The sequence below is a fragment of the Eulemur rufifrons genome, chromosome 7 (genome assembly GCF_041146395.1).
Source record: "Eulemur rufifrons isolate Redbay chromosome 7, OSU_ERuf_1, whole genome shotgun sequence".
Classification (NCBI taxonomy): Eukaryota; Metazoa; Chordata; class Mammalia; order Primates; family Lemuridae; genus Eulemur; species Eulemur rufifrons.
Genome location: NC_090989.1, coordinates 190,794,523 through 190,801,537, shown reverse-complemented (window position 1 = coordinate 190,801,537; position 7,015 = coordinate 190,794,523).

Below are 7,015 nucleotides of genomic sequence, written 5' to 3'. Positions count from 1 at the left end.
ATGTGCAGAAACTCCTTGCCACGGGTTACATGCCAAGGGATGTCACAGCCACTGAGAGCTTCCAGCTGTGTTTCCTTGGCAGGTGCAGGAGCCTGTTCACAAGCCTTAAGAGTAATCGTGACCCTCGTTACTGAAATATTGTATTGAACACTTTGCCAAAACAGTTTCTTCACTCGAAAAAGTAGCAAACATTGAGTGCTTACTCTATGCCATTCTTCTGAGCGGTCACCTTGTATTAATTCATTTCATTCCGCAACACCCACACGGATGCCAGAAATCCATGAGGTTAGGTGGGGGTGTGTCCAGGCAGACGTGTACATTGACCTGCAGAGCTGAGGCCCAGAGTCTAGAACTCTCCATGGCTGCTACAACCACATCATCAGCTCACCATACTTTTTTAAAAAATTTATATAAATTTATAGCAAACAAGTACAATTTTGTTACATGCGTAGATTGCATAATGGTCAACACACCATGGTTGACCTTTAATTTTTGGCTGTAACTTGGCCTCTTCGAATTCCTGAATTATTAGATAAATTGGTATCCTGTACTGTTCGGCTGTCAACGGTGGCTGCACGTTAGTTACCTGGAGAACCAAGAAACACCTGCCTCCTCTACTTCAGGTTTAGCAGGTCAGGTGGAGCTAGGCAAGGGTGGCTTTAAAAGCTCCTGGGTGGTTCTAATGTGTGTCCAGGCTACAAGCAGCTGGAGAGGTGGAGACTGGCGATTTGCAGCAGGCATTCAATCGTGTGGTTTGCGCTTGGCTGTCCGGGCGCTGCCTTGCTGGCATCCGGAACAGTCGACACCTAGAGGCACCTTCCTGGAGGGAAAGTGTGTGTTCTTACATCTGAATCTCACACATGGGGCATAATGCCGTAATCTGTGTTTTTGCCATATGTGTTTAAAAATTGAGGTCTCTGCTGTGCAACATGAGAAAATACATACTGCCGATGGGCTTGGATCCCTCTTTGTCCCCTGTCCCCAAAGATGATCACTGCTGGATCTGACTCTTTATGTTTCTTAAAAATTTTGCCAGTGGAGATTTTGTTTTGTTTTTTTTTGAGATGGGGACTCCGTCTGTCACCCAGGCTGGAATGCAGTGACAGGATCATAGCTCATTGTAGCCTGGAACTCCTGGCCTCAAGCGATCCTCCCACCTTGGCCTTCCAAATTGCTGAGATTACAGGTGTGAGCCATTGTGCTCGGCCAAGCATCTTAAATATATTGTATTGTTTTACATTTTAAAAAACCATAAGTGGTATATAGGTATGTTCTTCAACTTTTAAAATCCAACACTGTGTGGCTCAAGGCGGATGCTTCTAGCTGTCATGTGCAGTGTGAAGGGACTCAGTTTCTCCATTCTGCTACTGATGGACATTTAGGTGGTTCCCTGGTTTTGCTCTTATTTTATTTTATTTTATTTTTTGAGACAGAGTCTCATTCTGTTGCCCGGGCTAGAGTGCTGTGGCATCAGCCTAGCTCACAGCAACCTCAAACTCCTGGGCTCAAGCAATCCTCCTGCCTCAGCCTCCCAAGTAGCTGGGACTACAGGCATGCACCACCATGCCCCGCTAATTTTTTCTATATATTTTTAGTTGTCCAGCTAATTACTTTCTATTTTTAGTACATGTGGGGTCTCACTCTTGCTCAGGCTGGTCTTGAACTCCTGACCTCAAGCAATCCTCCCGCCTCTGTCTCCCAGAGTGCTAGGATTACAGGCATGAGCCACTGTGCCAGGCCTGGTTTTTGCTCTTAAACACGATGGACACTGCTCTAAACGATCTCAGACACCTCATCTTGCACAAGTGTGTGGAAAGTGCTGGGTTGTAACTTAGGTCATTGCAGATGGTGCCCTGCTGCTGCCCAGACCAGGCTGCGGCCACTCTGCCCCCAGGTGTGTGCTTGCGGGGATCCCCCCCGTGCCTCTTAGCACCTGCCTGGCTGGAGTTTTCGATTTCTGACAATCTCATGGGTGCAAATGTGTTTCTCCACTAGTCAGGTTGGGGGCTTTGTGCGTTCACTTGCGTTTTCTGTGTGGCAGTCTGCTTTGGCCTCCTCTTTGCCTGTCCTTGTTTGTGCTACTCTGACTGCGTGCTTTACAGACACCTTCCACTGTGCTTGGCTTTTTGCTTTTCTAATGATGTCATTTGATATTGCATATTTTAATGTCATTTCCTAATCTTTTCCAAAGCATTTTTTCCTTAAAGTTTTAAAGTTTTGCTTTCAAATTTAGCACTTCCTCTGTATGGTATTAATTTTTGTGAAGGGTGTGATGTAGGGATTCCGTTTCCCCCACTGTCTCCAGCCAGTTGTCCCGGCGCCATTTACAGACCTTCTCATCCTTCTGCACCACCTGAGGCCAACACGCAGTTGGTGCACGCAGCCCTCAGTCCTAACACTGCCCCTCACTTCCTCCTCCTTGGTGGCTAGAGGTACGCAGTGAACTCCCAGTGTCTTTCCAGCGAGGGTGGCCTTGTGCGTGCTGTGCCCAACCAGGTGCCTCTGCAGTCTGGGGAGCAGGGCCGCAGGTTGCTTCCGTTTCCCAGTGTGAAGGTGTTTGCCTGTCCCCACCTCCCTGCCTGCACTGTCGAGGGGACCCCGAGTGGGCAGAAGCCACCTGTGACCCGGAGCACAGCTGTGAGCACATGGAGCTTGGTGAGTGTGTGTCCCTGACACAGCTGAGGTGCTGCCCCGCCTGGACCGCCCACCGCTGGGTTTTTATGTGAAGAAAATTAGCTATGTTCGTTCAAACTACTGTGAGTCATATTTTCTGTTATTTGAGGCTAAAAGCAGCCCTGCGTCTGTCCTCTGTGGTTTCCGACACACACGGTCTGCTCTGGCCCGCAGCTGAGGTGCCGTGCCCACCCTGTGCCATGCTCTGCCTCAGGCCCTGGGCTCACACCAGAGAACAAAGGTGCAAGTCTTTGTCCCCTTAGAGCTTGTGGCCCAGTGGGGAGACCGGGGAAACCAGTAAGCAAAACATGCCTGAGGCTCGGTGACACCTGTGTGTGTTGCTGAGGGCTGCCACCACACAGCACCACAGACTGAGTGGCCTCAACAACAGAAAGTTGTCGCCTCAGTCTGCAGCTGGAAGTCTGAGATCAAGGTGTTGCCAGGGCCACTTTCTGCCCGACGACTCCAGAGAATCCCTCCTTGCCTCATCCTGGCTCCTGGCAACTCGTGGTGATCCTTGGCTGTGTTCACATAACACTCTAGGTGTTTCAAACACAGGGCTTTTAGTGCAGGGAATTGGTTGCGGAGTGATGGTACCAGAACCCAGGAGCCTGAAGCAGTGTCTTCCGGGTGGTGCCCACAGCTCCAAGAAGGAAGGGGAACCTGGTATGTACCTGGACTTCCAAAGCAGGCACAGTCCCGGCGGTGCCCAGCCGGCCAGGGGCGTGGCCCGGGGGGAGGGAGCTGTACAGCTGGTGCTTCAGCTGTCAAGGGGGCACCTCTGAGGGGCAGGGCAGGGTGCCTGCTGCTGGAAGTGCTGAGGAAGCTGGAGCCAAATGCTGCTGCTGGCCCTGAAAAAAGTCAGGGCTTCCCCTCCCGCTTGCAGTCTGCATCTGGTACCTCCTAGTGGTGAAACTCGGGAGGAGCCCTGGCTAAGGAGCTGGGGAAATGTAGCTGGCCGAGTTCCAGATGCAGCATGGAGTACAGAGAAGGGGCCCAAGGCTCAGGGACAATGGGTTGCATGGCCTGCAGGCCCTCACACGTGCACCGCAGGTGTCAGGCTACAGGGCCCGCGGCCCTCTGCAGTGTGGAGCGCCACGGTCCCCGGCATTCAGCATTCGCTTGGAAGGGAAACTGACCACTGGTGTGCATTGTTTTGGGCTAGCTTTTACTCACAGCTGAACCTAATCCTGACTTACACAAGGGGAAAATTGTGCTCAGAGGGAGAATTGGTTGTGTAGAAGCAGTAAATGGTTAAGTTAGTAAATGAGGAGAAACGTTCCAGGTCAGTCCCTTTTAGGAGGGGCAGGATCTTGTGGAGAGGGAAGGTGTTAGGAGGGAACTAGGCAAGCCCGGGACTAACTTGTGTGAAGTCAGGTGGTGAAGATGACTGATCCGTAATAGCTTGGGTGACTTTGGGTCACATGCCAGGCAATGGCAGCTTCTCATCATCACGGCCGATCTTGGCAGCACTGTTTGGCAGAAATCTGGAATCCTGGACCTGGATTCTCTTCATATCCTGGTATGTTAACTTAAAAATCACGTAATTGGCAGTGTGCGTGGCTCACACCTGTAATCCCAGCACTCTGGGTGGCCGAGGCGGGAGGATCACTTGAGGCCAGGAGTTTGAGAACAGCCTGGGCAACACAGTGAGATCCTGTCTCTACAAAAAGAAAAAAACCCATACTTTATAAATTTAAAGAGGAGACTTTATTTCTTGTGAAGGGTTACAGCCTGCAGGTTGGCCATCCTGATGACGGCTGGGAAGTGTAGCCTCCAGCCTTCAAAGGAGGGAGGGGAAGGCAGGAATTTCAGCTGAAAGGGTTAGCCAAGTATACGTATTCCATACGTTGCAGGAGGAGTGAGACTATTCATGAAGGCTGTCTGAATGCATGCACACTGAATAAACACGCATGTTACATGCCACCCACGCTCCCTTCAGGGTGGAGACTTACTGTTTAAATGCATCACGGTTTGGCCCTACGTGTTGAAAGGGGAGGCAGGGACAGGAAGGCACTCGGGGCGCAGCCACGGTAAACTGGCAGAGCCAGCCCGCGGTCGGTGGTCTATCAGGAGCAAGTCACTGAAATCGGGGTCTTGTGCAGTCAGAGCTGGGCCGTGGCCTGGGAACAGGCCAGGCGGCCCTGGCAGGCAGTGAGCTGCAGCTGTTTCAGGGTTGCTTGTCTTGAGGCCAGTGCTGGGTTCGCTGCTAGGAAATGAGAAAACCTTGTACAGTTAGAACATAGTTTATTCTCTGAGTGCAAGGTGTGTGACCTAACCCTTGCCTGGCATGGCCTTAGGTCTGTTTATCATTTGGTATCTTATTGCCACAAAGGATCCATTCTGTCAGTCTTATGATCTCTATTTTAACATTAACGGTGGTTTAGTTGTGTCTAAGCCGAAAAAGGGAGGGGGTATAATAAGGTGTGTCTGACCTACTGTCCCATCATGGCCAGGAACTCGGTTTTTAAAGTTTCTCTGGGGTCCCCTTGGCCAAGAGGGGGTCCATTCAGTTGGTTGGGAGCCTTAGGATTTTATTTTCGGTTTACAGGTAAAACAGGAAATCAACAGTATTTGGGATTTTGGTTCCAAGTTGCTGTTAATTTTTAAAACTACACAGATTACATGCTTTCCTGATCTCTTTGCTCTCTAATTCTTGTATCTTGTGTCTTCCTTTTGCATTTTTTGGTTTTGTGCTATATCTAGTTTAGAAACTCTCCTAGGAATGGTTTGGAGGTTGCTGTGGTTTGAATGTTGCCTCCAAAACTCGTGTTGAAACTTAATCCCCCAAGTGGCAGTCTTCAGTCTTGAGTGTCTCTGCCCTCAGGAAGTTAATTCATTCGTGGATACGTGGATTGATGGGCTAATGGATCAATGGGTTGTCATGGGAGTGGGACTGGTGGCTTTAGAAGAAGAGGAAGAGAGACCTGAGCAGCACACTCAGCCCCCACGTGATGTCCTGCTCCACCTCGGGGCCCTGCAGAGTCCCCATCGGCAACTAGACCCTCTCTAGATGCCACCCCTCAATCTGGACTTCCCAGCCTCAAGAACTATAAGAAATAAATTCCTTTTCTTTATAAATGACCCAGTTTCAGGTATTCTGTTATAAGCAACAGAAAACAGACTAATTCAGGGGTAGTCATCATTCTGAACTCTCCTGTGTCTGAAAATATCTTTATTTTGCTCTTGAACAACACAGGTTTGAACTATGCAGGTAGATTTATACGTGGATTTTTAAAATAAATATGTATAAAGATATATATATATTTGGAGATTTGTGACAATTTGAAAAACCTCACAGATGAACCATGTAATATTGAAAACAATTAAGAAGAAGTTATGTTACAAATGCATAAATATATGTAGATACTAGTCTATGTGTTAATCCACTGTTTATGGTATTGGTAAGGCTTCCAGTCAACAGCAGGCTATTAGTAGTTAAGCTTTTGGGGAGTCAGAAGTTAGAGGCAGATCTTCAACTGCACACTAACCCCCCATTTGTTCAAGGGTCAGCTGTAGTTGTGTTTAGTGTTGCCAACTAGAAGTCTGATGTCATCTGATTGTTGTTCCTTTGCATGTAAATTTTTTTTCTTTCTAGAAGTTTTTAGGAATAGTTATCTTTGGTGATTTGACACATCATCAAGATGTGTCCAGATGTGAATCATTTTTTTTTCCTCCTCTCTGGCACTTTTTTTTGAGCGGGGGGGGGTGGGGGTGGGGGTGGGCATCCTCTTTCAATTTGAAACTCATGTCTTTCTTCTGCTCTGGGAAATTTTCTTCTATTGTTATCTATTGTTTACCTTTTGATGACTTACTGTGACTGTTTTACAACGCTGCCACAAATTCTTTTTTTTATACTCCCTATAAATGAACAAAAGCCCCAAATTCTTTGGCACTCTTCCACTGGGAGGCTATGTGGATGTTCTCATCCCTCTCTGGAGCCTGGGCAGCTCTGTGATTTGCTTCGGTCAGTGGACTGTGGCAGAAGGGACGTTGTGCAACTTCCAGGCTGGCTCAGAAAGGCCAGGCTGCTTCCGCAGAGCTGCCGTCTGGGGTGTCCCCACACCCAAGGCTCCCGCGGTGCAGAGCCCCTGTGTAGGGCTCCGGCTGAGGCCCAGCTGACCCCTCAGATGTGCAAGTGAAGTAACCACCTGGTCCCCTGTGTCAGCTGCTCAGGTCAGCCCAGCAAAAGCCCGAGGAGGTGAGAAGAGCCCGAGGAGGTGAGAAGAGCCCACCCAAACTCCTGAGTTCTTTTCAGACATCCTGGCTCACAGAATCCATGAGCATAAAAAAAAAAAAAAAAAAAAAATGACTGTTGTTTTCCACCACCAAGCTTTGGGGT